This window comes from Rhyacophila brunnea, unplaced genomic scaffold (genome assembly GCF_057557595.1).
Source record: "Rhyacophila brunnea isolate RB1 unplaced genomic scaffold, BYU_Rbru_1.0 scaffold_15, whole genome shotgun sequence".
NCBI classification, from domain to species: Eukaryota; Metazoa; Arthropoda; class Insecta; order Trichoptera; family Rhyacophilidae; genus Rhyacophila; species Rhyacophila brunnea.
The window spans coordinates 15828791-15845519 of record NW_028232806.1 but is presented as its reverse complement, the minus strand read 5'-3'; positions in this window follow the sequence as shown (position 1 = coordinate 15845519).

Below are 16729 nucleotides of genomic sequence, written 5' to 3'. Positions count from 1 at the left end.
AGGGCAGATAATCGTCTTCTATAAAAACAGATGGAAACTTTTTGGGGGGCTTATAATTTTTTGGCGACGAAACCAGATCTGATGTACGATTGGATCAAATTAGTCCACTCCAAAAATATCCTTCCTCTCCGAGAACATAAGGGAAAGTTTTTAAAGGATTTACTGTCAATCTTGAATACGCTCACTATAAAATGTGGAAAATATCAAATTTTGTTGAAGTAGTAGATGTATTTACCAGTATAGGTAGAGTGTTACGAAACGACATAAATAGTGCATACTAAACATTGTCAAACATATTTATTTGTTTTTGTTGAACTAAGAATACAAATTGCAGATAGTGTTAATTGGTATTTAAATTCAATTAAACGCTGTCTTATTCAAACCATACGATAATATAGTTCTGTTTAGGTATGCTATGGGCGACCTGACAAAAATTTTGCACACTTTTTCAGTCATACTTATTTATTTTCGTTGAATTAAGAATATAATATAATAATATTACAGATGGTGTTGGATAGCTTTATTTAATTGATTAAGCCTAGTGTATACCAAATTACAATACCAAAAATATTCATATTTCTATAAAATATCTAAAATTATGTATGATTTATTGGCATGATAATTAAAAATATTTTTTGACTGATATCTATTATGGTTTGGTTTACGCAGGTTTAATTGAACTTAAAAGCTAATCAACTGGAGATGGGTCTAGGACGATTTGGCACCGCGAACTGGCCTCCGCCGATTGGCCTCCGGTAATTGGCCGCCGGTACAATCGGACGCCGGCCCAATTGGACGCCGACCCAATTCGACACCGACCCAATTGGCCTCCGGGAGGATTGGACGCCACACAGTTGAATTAAATGCGCAAAGGAATAGACGTACGTTGCGATTTGTTGGAGTAAGTAAGCAAGTCAGTTTAATATGCTTCTATCTTCTCAGTAGTTGTACCTTATACATTTCGCACTTGACACATTTTTAATAGGCCGAAATCCCGAATGCTGAAATCCCGAATGGCCGAAATCCCGAAAGCCTAAATCCCGAAAGCCGAAATCCCGAATACCGAAATCCCGAACGCTGAAATCCCAAATGGCCGGAATCCCGAAGGCCGAAATCCCGAAAAATAAAAATAATACAAACATCAATAATTGCGCAATTTTTGCAAGAGACACAAACACCCATTTTTTGTGGAAATATAAAAAAAATGTAAAATACAAACATCAATAATTGCGCAATCGCGAATTGCGCAATTTTTTCAAGAGACACAAAATCTATTCGTTCTATAAAATGATCTCTCCTGAAAAAAAATTGCGCAATCGGAAAACCCATTTTCCGCAAAAATGAGATTTGTCTCTCTTACAAAAATTGCGCGCGCGATTGCGCAATTATTGATGTGTGTGTATTTTACATTTTTTTTATATTTCCACAAAAAATGGGTTTTTGTCTTTCTTGCAAAAATTGCGCAATTATTGATGTTTGTATTTTTTTATTTTTCGGGATTTCGGCCATTCGGGATTTCAGCATTCGGGATTTCGGCCTTCGGGATTTCGTCCAGCACCCAGTACCTAAGTAGTTTATCAATCAAACTACTGAAACATTTATACTTAGCAGATAACTTACTTAATATTTTGTTTGTAATTTCATACTATCTTAAAATACGCATTTATGCATAATAATATACATGTTTAAGCTTTATTATAATATTAAGTCGATAAAACGCTGAAATATAATGTAATTTTCATTCTAACATCTAACATTATTTTTAATATTTGTTGTAAATATAAATAAGTACCCGTGTATAGACAATAAATTAATTGATTATGCACATCTTTAAGTTTTAGCGAGGGAAGACTTATTTTCTTTTAATAAACATCATAAGGCATAATAATTATTCTCAATCTATATTAAAAATGTGTCAAGCGCAAAATGTATAAGGTACAACTACTGAGAAGATAGAAGCATATTAAACTGACTTGCTTACTTACTCCAACAAATCGTAACGTACGTCTATTCCTTTGCGCATTTAATTCAACTATGCGGCGTCCAATCCTCCCGGAGGCCAATTGGGTCGGCGTCGAATTGGGTCGGCGTCCAATTGGGCCGGCGTCCGATTGTACCGGCGGCCAATTACCGGAGGCCAATCGGCGGAGGCCAGTTCGCGGTGTCAAATCGTCCCATTCCCACTGGAGATTCCAATCCCGAGATCCCGAATCCCGGGATCACGGGATCCCGAACTATTTTCGATACCTATGAATCCCGGGATTGGTAAACATAATCCCGAAACTTTCGGGAATGATTTTTTAATCAATTTTTATGAAAAATAAAATAAAAACGAAAATATAACAGAAAAAATACTTTTAATAACAAATAACTTCATTAGAAAAAACTGAGTTTGAATGAAGTTTGATTTATTACCCATGTGTAAGTGGCCAATTCATTTTATTTTGTCACATAAATTAATAAAAATGAGAAAGATTGGAAAAAAACAATGATTCGCACTTTTGCTAAGTAACTTTAACAAAGTAATTCCACCATGATCTCATACGTTTTACGGCAGGCTGACTTATTAGATTTATGAAGCGAAAAGGACATACACCATGATTTGCTATACTATTTTAAATCTCGCTAACCCATTCATTAAGTCTTTACTATCAGAAACAGCAAACACAATATTGATTTTACGAAATTTTATAAATGAAAATCGTTTAGATTTGTAAATAGTTTAACATAAATTAAAAATTCCACAAAATATGTACGATGCAGGTGACATAAAGTACACGTAAAGTGAATTTGAGAAATATAATAAATAAATCAAGAAACATTTAGTTATTATACGTTTCGGTCATTTACACCTAAGCTGTCTTCTTTTTATAGAAAGAAAACCATTGCGCACTACCATAAAATACTATTATGGAGATTACTCGGGCATATTACCAGTCCCGGGATCCCGGAATCGAACTTTTGGCTCGGAATTAGATTCCCTATAATCAACACTATTTGCTATTCGTAGTCTTAATTCAATGAAAACAAATACGAATTACTGACAAAGTTTAGAGTGCACTGTTTATGTCGGATCTTAAAAGCCTGCCTCCACTCTTCACCACAGGTATATTTATATTGAGGACTCCAGGTATACGAAATTGTTGACTATCTGAAAAGAAAAAATATTACAAAGCCAGTCCAGTCTTCTGGAACTATTTTTATATTAAGGTCTTCCAATTCTTTACTTGATTTTAGTTATATCTACTATTAGTAATTTTGTGTAGTATTTCTATTGTTTTGCAATGTGCTGCAATAACCCATCACGGGTTTTTTTTATTAAATATTAGGCAGTAATTTATCACATGCCACGATATTTGGGAGGTATTGCCATCACACGAACAGTAACTGTCGTCGATTCTCAGTTTGAAACTTTTAAGTAATACTTTCAGTACTCCGTCGCCTTTTAATATTTATATTAACCCGTTTGATTTGCTTTTGGCATATTATATGCAATACATTGTTGTCTTATTGACCATATGGCGAATGTTATGTAGCTACCTGTTATTTATTAGCTCTGTTGTTTCTTAGTATAATTGCCATTTAGCATAACAACCTTACTATTTAAAATGTGACATTGTCTCAAACTGACAAAGTCTCAAACATTATAATATTAAATGTGACATTTTTTAATTTTCTACATATAGGCGTAGGTACTACCTTGTATTTTAGTAAAATTCCAGTTGTAAAATTAGAATGGCTGACTTTAGGCCAAGAGTTGAATGACCCTTAACAAAAAAATACGATAAAGATTTTAATATTTATAATATTATATAATTTATTTATATTTAAATTTGATTTTTTCGTTCTAGTCCCTTATTCCGCGTAAAATAATACTTTAACTTTTTCGCTATATCCAGTTTCCGTCAACGTGTAATTGCCACCCTTAGTGTATTTCCATCTTAATTCTTAGAAAAGAGCTATTATTGTATCTTGTTTTTGCACCCCTATTAAAGGGGAGGGGGGGCGGTATCTGTAGCATATCCGGGCGGAAGCGTTAATGTCGCATGACATCCCTTTTCTTTCATAACGCAGGGGGTGCCTCTTCTTAAATTAAGTTGAAAACTTTTGAATATTTCATATGACTTATGTCCTGGAGGTGGGGAAAACTTTTTTGAGATTAATTCGAGAAACTTTTTCTTCTTGGTCTTTTCCTCAAGCAGATGTATAAATGCGTCTACATATAAACGGAATGAGGTTAGTAACTAAGACAAGAAAAAAACACTATAGTTATACCTAATAAGTATATTATTCTGAATTATATTTTACTAACTATGGACGGTAAAAATTAGAGATTTTCGTAACACGTATTTATATTTATAAAATGACATTCATTATAATATATTTAAAGTAAGGTTACCCTCACTTAAATACAAACTAGATTTGATTTATTAAATTTTCAAATAGCCTTCGTTTCTGACCATCATAAAGCGGACATTGAGATTTGAAGAGGTAATTCGTTAAATTTTTCTCGAAAAAATATTTTCTATAATACGAGTATCAATTACGCAACAAAAATATACCGGTAATGAACAAAAATATGTCAGCTTTCGTGTAGTGCTACCGATGGCGATGGTACAATAATTAATTATGTTCCATAAATTAGACACGTAGGTAAAATACGACAAAAATATTATAATTTTGCATTTTTGTGAAATTTTTTGTTGGAAATACTATGAAAAAAATATATGAGTTAAAAATTGTTATTGTACTTAGCGTGTCTACAAGATGAGAGATGGACAAAAATAATTACTTCATGGAACGGCTCAAAAGGGAAACGCTATAGAGGAAGACCCCATGCGAGATGGCAAGACGACATCATAAAGACAGCGGGCCCAAATTAGCTACAAATAGCCCAAAACAGAGTCCAGTGGGACTCTTTGTAGGAGGCCTTCACCCGAAGAGGGGTTCTTACAAACCAAACAAACTAATTACATATCATTGTTTAATTCATAAACATTATCTTATAGTATTGTATATAAAATGGAAAATATTAATATTATATGAACTAAAAAATAAGTAGATAATACAATCATTGATAGATATATATATACATAATAAATATATTCATTGGTTATATAATTATATATATATTCATTAGATATAGTCAATTAACTGTCATTCACTTTTGTTTGTAAGAAATAAAAAGGCTTTTTTATTTTATTTTATTTATTATTGTACTTAAAAAATTATTACTAAATTGAATTAAAATTGATTTTACTGATAATACTTTTCAATTGGTAGGTCAGACGGCATAAAAAAGCTCTCGCATCCGATTCTGAAAGGACTTTTTTTAGGATTCGTTAAAATGTGTCAAATTTGATTCTAAAGGGGTTATTCTGGGTTAAATCTATATACATAAAGGGAATGATGAAAGTTTGTTAAACACTGATATATGTGACGGAAAAGAGTTTTTGGAAATAATTTGTCGGTAAGCGTAAAAAAAAAAAATACATCGACAATTATTCATTTAATGGCAATGTCACATTTCTACAGGGATTAAAATAATAGTTTCACAATGGTTCACAACAGTTTAGAAAGTACAATCAACTTAATAATTTTATTATAATCTTGGTAATGATATTACTAACATGATTAATGATAGCTGGTGTCATAAATTATCAAAATTTATTATTATGACGTCCTTTAACATTAAAAGGAAACTATGAAATTCTTTTATTAACTATGGTTTAATAATGGAACGTTATTATTAATACTCAATTGCCGACAGACCACCGATGAAAAACATGTGCTATTATAAAACTTATTCTTTTCGCTAATTATTTTAACAATTTTTGAATGGGAAAGAATGAACCTATAATAATAAATAAAACTGTATATATATATAATTTATTAAGGCAATATTATTTCAATATATAAATCAAGGCAAATAAGAAATGCAAAATGTTGCAATTTATCAATTACAAACTCAGTTGAAAAATTTATGTAGGTGCCAAATATAGCTTTGTTCTCAATTTTAACACGACGATATTTACAATAATACTATATTATGGTATTAATATATTTTATATGGCCATTAAATAATAATTTCTATTATGAGCAAAGGGAAACAAGGAATCATAATGACATAAAGGTACGTTTTGTATACAAAGTCTACAGACTATCTAGGCTATACTTGCAAGAATACCCCAAATTCTTCATTTTTGACCTTCACACACTACTCCGGGACTTAATGTAGATGGGTTAGTTCATAGTAATTATGAGAATGCCATCCACGGTTGCAGACATTCAAAACAAAAAAAAGTTTCAGTTAGGTATCTCATATTTTTTCCCTAGGGTATATATTATGTTATGGCGTATCCTGAAATCTGTATCTGTGCAATTGACCGCATCATAATAATTCACCGTGAGCTATTATATCGGAAACCGATGGCCGTATAGTATTAACATCAAGAATAAAACACTTAAAAAGACGCGATAAAAATCACCAAAATACAAGGGAGAGTCAGAAAAAAATATGTAGTTAGGTATGTAAATTAGAAATCCAACCGTATCGTATATATTTATATATAATTCTGACAGAATCTATTAGTAGAAAATATTCTTCTGAGGCGGACGAAACCAGTCTAGTTATATTTAATACAAATGGATTTAATACAAAATTGCGTTTAATTAAAATTAATAATAATTCTAAATGTTTCAAAAGTAGGTTCCCATGTAGGTGCTCGTAAGTATCAACGAGTACCTATAAAATATCAGATATTTGATATCAAGCAATGTTAGATTAATTTTATTATCGAATCTTATAAAATTGGAACATTTCTGTCTGAAATACTCCACGAAAAACGCGCATTTTTTAATCTCAATGCGTTACTTTGAACTGTAATTTGTTTAATTTACATGTAACTATATCTGAGGTGTTTCAAAATTAGATAACATAATATTCAATGAAATGATCTATTTTGGGTGTTATAGCAAAATCGTAGACATGTCACATTTGTAGAATAAGTACATTAGAGTCTTCGGTACACAGTGTAAATTGATCTTTGCCAATTTAGTCTTACTTACCTAATGTTCAAAGCGGACCTAATCCAAAAACATAACAATGTCGTAACACTGCTCCGTGACGAACGCTGTTTGATCCCCTCTCGTTAGTGCGCGTAGATGGTCGTCCCTACGCTCTACGTTCCAGCCACCCTTCGCCCTCTATCTACGCTGGAAGGCTGCGCGTATTAAGTTACGTCACCAATGGATAAACTAAGTTAATCCTCTCGTACGGAGGTTAACCCTTCGGGTGTTGAGCGCGCGTTATCGATTTATCGCGAACCCAATCGGCAAGGGAAGATCTTACAGGGTAGATGCATTCAATTTAAGGGTCGTAACAATCCGAGGCGTATTTTATTCATTCATCCACGTATAGCGTTATATACTTGTCTTGAATAATATGTAACGCACGAGAGAAAACAAATAAAAATGTGTAAAAAAGGTCGAGACAGGTAGAAGACATATTAAACATACACAATATGTAAACGCAAATTATAAATTAAAAAAATTAGATTAATTAATTATTTTAATCGGGTCGTGAAAGAAAACAAATGATATTCTCATAATAGTATAACAGATACTTAGAGTGTGATAATAGCATATCGGGGTATCGAGACATTAGTGCGTTAACCAAGAGATTTAAGGGTAATTATAATACATATAGTGTGCTGTAACCTATTGTAACCTTATGCAACTTTCAAAATAAATCAAAAAATAGAAACATTATGAATGAAAAAGAACCATCAGCTAAGCTTCGCCGCTTGACAAATGAACGAGTTCAGCGATGGCATGTTCGGTAAAATCAAGAGACTCTACTAAAACTCTAAAAGACTGATGCAGCAGATCATGGATAATTAATAATTGAGTCTAAAACACTATAATAAAGACGTAAATGTATGAGAAAGAGGACGTATAAGAATGTTTACAATTGGTATTGCCACATGGTAATATTTGCTAGTTAAATAATAACGCATCCCATGTCTAAATTATAGCATATCTAGAGCATATTATATTCGATCTCACATATTTTTACTACTACACAATTCACATACAGGAAATCAATTTCGTATAGTATCTGATGGCTCGATCTCGTAAGTTGTTATTTTGAATATCAGCTATCAAAAAAAAAAAATGACTTGTATAATATTTACAGAATCCTAACATGCAGTTGAAGAAGAAAATTGCAGAGAGACGAATTTATTTGTCTGCCGTGTATTCCTTTGTGTATTGCATTTTATCTCTCGAAAATACGGAACCATCCTTTACACAAAATTATTATTCTTTGTCAAGAAGGAGTTAATTGAAAAACGACTATACCTCTTGGCTCTACATGTTGATAAACCTTCAAATTATTCTGGTCAGATTCTTTTTTAATTGTATGAAAAAAGATGGTACAGCATGCCCTTGTCTAGATTCTAGAAAATCAGATAATTACATAATATAAATATGTATCTTAGATTTTAGGTTATTCTCGAGATGCGAAATTTATAAATTCGTTAAATTAAAATCCTTTTGGCAATTACCTTTAACACCAGAATCTTAGAAGAAAACTGCTTTTGTCGTCCCCCAGACGTGGTGTTTTTTTAATTCAATCTTTTTCTTTTTGTATTACGGAACTCCAGTAACTGTCTGCAGCGTCTTTCTGATAATTTCTTTGGTAAAGAATTTGAATCTGTTACCTCGGTGATAATCTTATAATCGCGGAAAATTTTGATAGCCATTTGCATTTAATGGGTTCTGTCATGTCATGTTGAACGAAATATAATAATAATATAAGGGTTACGTGATTGAAATTGTGTGAGCAATAATAAAAAGAAGTTTTTAAAATTAATTATTTTATTAAGATTTCTTGAATATTAGTGAAATATATTAATTAGTGAATATCATTTGTTAAAAAATAGTTAAAATTATGCATACATTTCAAGAATTATATTTGTCTAATCTATTTTATATCAATCCAAGGGTAAGCAAGAAGCTTAAAGTTTTTTAAAATTTTAAAAACATTTTTGATCAAAACTTAAGAAAAAATGTATATTATTATATGTTACAGTAATTATATGATATTGAAAAAAACGTTTCAAATTAACAATAGAATGTTTAATTTTATGTTGTCGTGAAAAAAAGTCACGAATAAAAGCTTTAAACTAACTTCCGTCAGCAAGTTATCAAGTGATTGATAAATACCCTTTATTAGGAACCCATCCTGTATTCAGTACAGATTCCCTAATAAGTTTGAAGTTATTACTAGATTATTGTAAGGAAGATAATCTCAACTCAGTCTGTAGGTAGTAGTATAATATTATATTATAAGCAAATATGTTGAAAAACATTTATTTATAGAGATGAAGCCTAAATGTATGAAATTAAAGCAAAAACAGAGTCGAGCACATTCTTATAGAATTTAACATTTTCAGAAATATCTACTTAAATCACTTTCAAAATTATGTTTCCTATCTTATACTACATTTTTTATACCTTTCTGCTAATATGTCATAAATTAATTGTAAGGTCATTTAATACTCGATAATATGCTCATATTGCACTCTAACGCGCCCGAAAATTTATACGTATGCAGTTCGTTGTATCACACTTCACCGTGAAATGTTGTATCGGAAATATATGGTCGTATATTAAAGACCGTCCAACTCGTTTACTGAGATAAAATTCATGTCTAAATAAAACACGGTTCTTGTCGGTTTACAGGAAGCGAATGGCGAACAAATTTTGACAATAGCCAATATCCTGGATTATTATTTGTTAGGTATTTTTTTTTTATTATTTATTAAGGAAACAAACAGTTACATTTTGATTACCAAAATTTAAAATATAATAATGAAAAGTTATTGCAACCAGCAAAGTTTCCATAAAATAAAATAAATCATGTTAGGGTAAGTTAGGTTAGGTAAGTTTAGGTTAGGTTTAAATTGGAACATTATTGTCGGAAATGCTCCACGAACAACGCGTATTTTTTTCATCTTGGTACTGTATATATGACCGAATACTAAAGTTCACGGCGAACTGAGCTGCGGTAAAATGTAAACATACAATTTATATGTAACCGCACTGTCAGCATCAGCTGTCAAACTATTATGATAGTATCATATTATTTATTTTCTTTCGTGACCTGGTTAAAATAAAATTAATCTTTCAAATTATTTAGAATTTGCGTGTATTTTTTCTATCGTTGCACCTTTGCACCCTTGCACCTTTTAATACATCTTATCCTTGTCTCATCCTGTTTCCTACATATTATTTAAATATGTTTTCTCTAATGCGTTATAGATAAATTAAGACGAATACATATAAGGTAATTCAATTCAATACCAATCTATATGTGAATAAAAAAAATGAAATGGGTAGGTAATTTTACTACCGTATCTTTCAGATCTCAGAAAAGATTAAGAAACACTATATTAAAAATATGTCAAAGCCTAATGCAGTCTGCATGATATTCATGATATTGTTTTTCTTTTTGGAATTAACTTAGAAGCTTTCACCTCTGAATTTGTCCAATATTTTGCATTGTTTCATAACGGTAAAGGTTTTTTTGGCGACGTATACAAATAAATGTACTGTTTCTCGCTTGCTGATATATTTACGTATGTTTTTCTCATGCGTTATAGATATACTAACTTAATATATTATAATTCTAAAAAAAACAAGACCGATTTTATTGAATATCCCTGCCGTAATACCTGTTAAAACTCGATAAGGTTCGATTTAATAGGATATTCATATATTAAGTTTATTATTAAGGGGCCTGAGCAAGGATATGCGTGAGCCTAAATTATGCTCCGATATCGAACCAAGTTTTAAGGAGTTAATCCTTTAAATGTTAGCTGGGATTAAATCTATTATCAACTTGATTTTATAATGATGCCAGTATTATGGTTCCATTAAGTGTCTTAAAAAGGTTAAGGTGGAGAGTTAGTATGGGTTTGAGATTAAATGAATTATGCAAAACAGCTAAAATTTAAGCATTTCTTAAAGATAATATGGAAGCTATAATATGGCAGCAGTCTTGAGTAGAGGCGAGGAGTAGAGTAGAGGAGACAGAGCAGGGCCGAATTTACGTTTGACTGAGCTGTTATGTAATAAAACTCCTCGAAAAATCCACTTTAAACAACATTTTATAAAATGTTAAATATTACATTATATTGAACATACATAATTTGAAAACATCTCATGCATATCACCAGCCTGGGTCAATCCACTGCTGGATGAAAGCCTCCCCTAAGCTCTATCCACTCTTATCGGTCGCTAGTTATTTGCTGCCACGTACATCCACCGAATTTTACGAGCTCGTCGTTCCTTGGGCACCACTGTATGACGGCATTTATCCGGCGGTTATCTACTTACCTAACGACATTCCGGCCCATTGCCATTTCATCTGCTTAGCGATCTCTATCACACCGCGTACTCTTGTCTGCTTCTTTATTCTTTAGTTTATTTTGTGATCTTTACGTGTCATGCCCAACATGCACCTTTCCATGTCACGTTGCGGTACTCACCCACTAAAAATATGTTAGAGAAAAAAATACGATACCCGAAGGGACTTAAATCTGTAACCGCTGGATTTGCGCTAGCGTGCTTTTACAATTACGCTACGGATGTCCTACTTAATTACGATGATTTTAACTAGTAGTTCAATAATATATACCTAGATTGCTACATTCTCAAAGCTTTAGTGAATTATTCGTTGAATAAAAGAAATGTTTATACAATTACATTATATATTTATCTTGGTTTACTTGTTTGTCTAGCAGTGCAGCGCAGCGAAACGCAGCACAACACAGCACATACACATTATGTCTACCAAAAGTATGCTCAGCTAACAATAAGCTGTCTCTCTCTGACGCACGTAGCTTCGCATAAGAAAGAGTGTGCGTCTTTATTGCACGATCGCATAAATATAACACCCACATGGGCACTTCACATAACCGCTTAGCTCACGAATATGCACTTCGTTCACACGCTTTATTAACCCATTCATTCTATTGTATTAAAATTTCGTTAATGTTATAACTAAAAAGACCAACTTAAGACAATACGAATAAAACTCACGTAAAATACACCGGCTTTATCAAAATAGTCTACCAATTCATATTGGTAGGTATTTAAATCGACGCGTACTTTACCTATGAATATTGTCACCATAATTATTATATTGCTTTGCTTGTGATGTAAAAATAGTATTATTATTAGTTTAATAGTATTATTGAGCTCATTGTCAAGAATTTTGACAGGTGGCTATACCACCTGGTAACATTTCACATTTATTTGTTAACTATACGAATGTTTAATTTTGTTACAATATGTCCATGTATTTTTATCCATGTTTTATCTGTGGATGGAAGTCATTGTTCACGTACAAACATTTTTTTTAAATCAATCACTAATATTTTGGCTGATGGGAACAAAATAAATTGATGATTTTTATTTGTCATGACGTCTAAACTCAATGGTGACTTATGTTATATAAATTTGTGCACATTTTTTTCTGCGATTGATTTCAATAATCAATATCCAGTTGTATCAAGCTTTTGGATTCTTTTTTTCGTAAACGTTTTCATATTTTATATTTAGAACCGCGGGGTCCCTATAAATTTGGAGGCCCTGGGCTTTAGAGCGAGCAACTAACATACAATGCTTGGTTACACTTATAAAATAGTGGGGTTTATTGCTATGTAGCCGATTTTTGTATGCATAATAATACATAACGCTTATGTTAGTGTCAATGACAGTTGTCAAATAAATATGGGAACGTTTTGGGAAAAAAATAAGTGTAATTATGTCTAGGCCTGCTGATAAAAGTATCATTCTTTCGTAAACAAATGAATTATAAATTGTATAAATGTGGTTTAAATAAATTCTACCTAAATTGCATTACGCCACAAAAAAATGTTTTAAAAGAGAAAATGTTTCTAGTGAATGAAACAAAAACATAAAGTTAGTTGTCTTATATATAAATGCATAACTCAGTCTTTATGTACATATATTGAAAAAAATTCGTATATAAAATTGGTGTTTCATGTTTTAAAATGGCATAATATATTTATTTGCACATTATAGAAAAAATGCTTTCAAAAAGTTTCAGAATTATTTTATTATTATACAATAATATATTAAGACAAAAAACTAACGTTTTTAGTTGTCAGCTGTTTTTATTTGATATTCTTTTAAAATACAGAACTGAATCGAATATAAAAATGAAGCACATTATAATAAACTGTCTAGGCCAGTGATAGTCAATAATTTCATGAGCGATACAAATAAATCATACGTAATGTAATTAATTCGTAAATCAGTGTCTGATTATTCGAAACTAGAGCAGTAAATAAATAACTTTATAATTTCGGTACAAGATTGTAATGGTTAGTAATATTAAATAATTTCAAGCAAAAAATATTGTACATTTATAAATATATATATATATATATTACATTAAGATGAAATTTGAATTTTAGTCTAAATAATTAGGTATAAGTAAAATTAAACCCAATGTATCACGCCATTTAGAGTTTGTTTTTATATAATATGTATAGCAATTTAATAGATAAATCAGTGTTGTTTGAGGATAACATGTTCACTAGAAAATGTTGAATTTACAGGAGAGCAATTTTAAACTTTGAATTGGCCCCATAAATCTCGGTTAATTTTTTTCTAACATTGAGAATATATTTAAAAATAAATTCACGAAGAAGAATATGACAATAATTACACTATCGATTATTCCACTAATTATGAAAATAATGTCACCAGTAAATAATAAATAATGTAAATAAACAGAAAATAATGTTGACAGTGATCAAAGTATGGTGTCATGTTTTGACTAAGCTAACCGCTGTATTTGTTCACATATCATCATATTACCATGTTGTTTTAAACATTTGGAATTAAAAATATAGATATCAGGTTATTACCAAATGGGAGAAAATACTATAGTGACCCAATTTTCACTTTTAATATAACCAAAAAGCAGTTAGTTATCAGGTTATGTCAAAACAACACCGAAATACAATATAAAAATTAACGAAGAAAATTATTTTTTAATTACCTATATCTAAAAAAAATAACAAAATACCTGCACAGAAAAACTACAATAATATGTTGGTACATTTTAATCACCGGCTCTACGACCCTAAATATGCATCTCGGTCATCTCACGTAGAGGTTTTCTAACAGATTTTTTAAAACTAGATATGAATGAATATTAATCAATCGGTCAACCCATTAATTCCACGATTTGCATTGAAACACAGATAGAAAAATGGCATGTGAATTTTCCAGAACAACCGTTTAAAAAAAATCGGTTAGGTACATTTTCAAACATGCGCGTTAACATCATTTTACTCTCTACTTCAATTATAGTTTGTCAATTTATGGCTACGGCCGTATGTTGTAGCTTAACCACTGGGGAATGCCAAAAGAAATGGCGTATTTCAAAAAAACACTACCTTATTCTTAGGTCAATAAGTATTATAAAGCAATCATTATTCATAAGATGTTTATCACACTTGAATGGTCAAAGACATAGCTTATAATTTGTATCTTTAAAATTATCTTCAAATGTGTTAATCTTGCCGATTTTTTGAATGATAAAATGCCTAATTCTTGTCAAATTTGGGATCACAGAGATTATCAATATAATTTTTTATCATAAATATTTCACTATAATAATGTCAACATAAATTATACTGATGGTTTTATAAATGCGTTTAAAAATTAATAAACGTAAAAAAAAATTAACATGACTATATTCTAAGACATTAGAGCGAGAGGTATAAAAGAATACTATTTTATGTAATAAAAATACTTTATGCAGTCATCAAATGTTTAAAATAAATATAAAGGATATAAAGGCTTCAAAATTATATAAATAGATTATCTACAACGTTTAAGGTATGTCCAGGATCATGCTTTGAAAATAGAACAAAAGCTCCATTTTGACCTACGCTGAGCATGTCCCCCCTTAAGCTTATTTTTACTTATTTCACAAAGTTTGAATATATACCCAATACTGGTTTGATGGTCCTGATGAATATTATCAATTAGATAATGATTTTAATGTCATGATAAAAGATTGAGAAACAATCACCCAGACGTTTAGTTGTATCAATAAAATATTTCGACATGACGTGTGGCTCTTTGAAACGATATCTAAACCCAATAACGTCATTAATATGAAAGAATTTTTGTTAAATGTCATATTGTCTGTACTTATTTAAAGTAAGAATAATATTATAATTTTTATTGAAGATAACTTCTCTTTGATATGCTTTAAAAAGAAAATAATATGATATTTGTAAGTTGTTACAATACAATTGCATGACAATTTGGGAGTCTTTGTATTTTAAAATTTAACGAGGTCTATATACAGGTTTTTAGTAGTAATTTATTCAATATAAAATATTCATGTCTTTAACTATTATATTGTTTAATAGGAATATTAACAAATTGTGGAGATGTGAACATAAGGTAATCGACAATCTTGTTTAAATTAAATAGTGGTCCAGCGAGAGATGTTGAAAAAAATTTATATTCTTAAATAGGTATGTGAAATTGAAGCAAAAAAAGGACCTCTGGACAACTGATTAGGTTAGCTACAAGAGAAAAGAAATTCACACTTCTATTATGACATTCTATTAGAATCACTCAATTAGTTAGGTAATTACATGATTCTGTGTACAGATATTGCCAAAATAATCGTCAAATATTAAAATTAGTGTTTAAAATAAAATTCGATTTCAATTTGTCATTTACATTCATCTCATATATTGCCGTATCAAAGCAGACATTTGAATATCAATGTTAACTATGAACACATACCTGTGGCAAGAATCTTTATGTAGGCAGCAAAAATAAATACAGGTACCATTCTTTTTTACGATGAATAATCTTGTAAAACACCGCAAAATGCATGCCTACGTGGGATATGTAAACAAAACAACAGACTTCAAACCAGAACGCGAGCCGCTATTTTGTTTTTGAGGCTGCCAATAGAAGAACATGATATTGAACTTATTGCAAATCTAAATATGTATACGTCAAATCAATGCTATCGACTGAGGATACTTGATGGAATTTGTATTTAAATTCTAATTGATTTTAGTTTCTTGAAATTTTTTCTTTCTAGTTTATTGAAGTTTTCTATTTAAGAGTCATTTTTTGAGACCTGGGTTTCGTTTTTTGCGTATCTTCAGGCACTATGCGCACTCACCAATCGCAAATACACACTGACAACGAATACAGTTAATTCATGTTTGTATAGTAATTTAATACAAGTGTAAAAATATTTTTTTAATATTTTGAATATATTAAGTGTTCCGTTCCTTCACTTAGTAGGTAATTAGGTTATTGACGCAGAAATTCCGAGTTTCATTAGAAATAAATTATATTTGTAAACTAATAAAAACACAGGTATATTCTCAAGAAGTTGAAAAAGAAAATTGAAATTTTAGTCATGCAGCATTGATCTTATCATAATTTTCCATGGGATAATAATTATATCTATTTTTTTAAATTTTGCATTGTTTTTGTTAATCTCGGGCACAAGCATACTTAACCCCGTATTCAAGTTTTTATTTTATTGGAATTGCAAATGTTAAAATCGTATATATTATGTTTGTCAATATTGGATTCATCTGTACTAATGAGGGAATCTAATCCCGAGCCAAAATTCTGA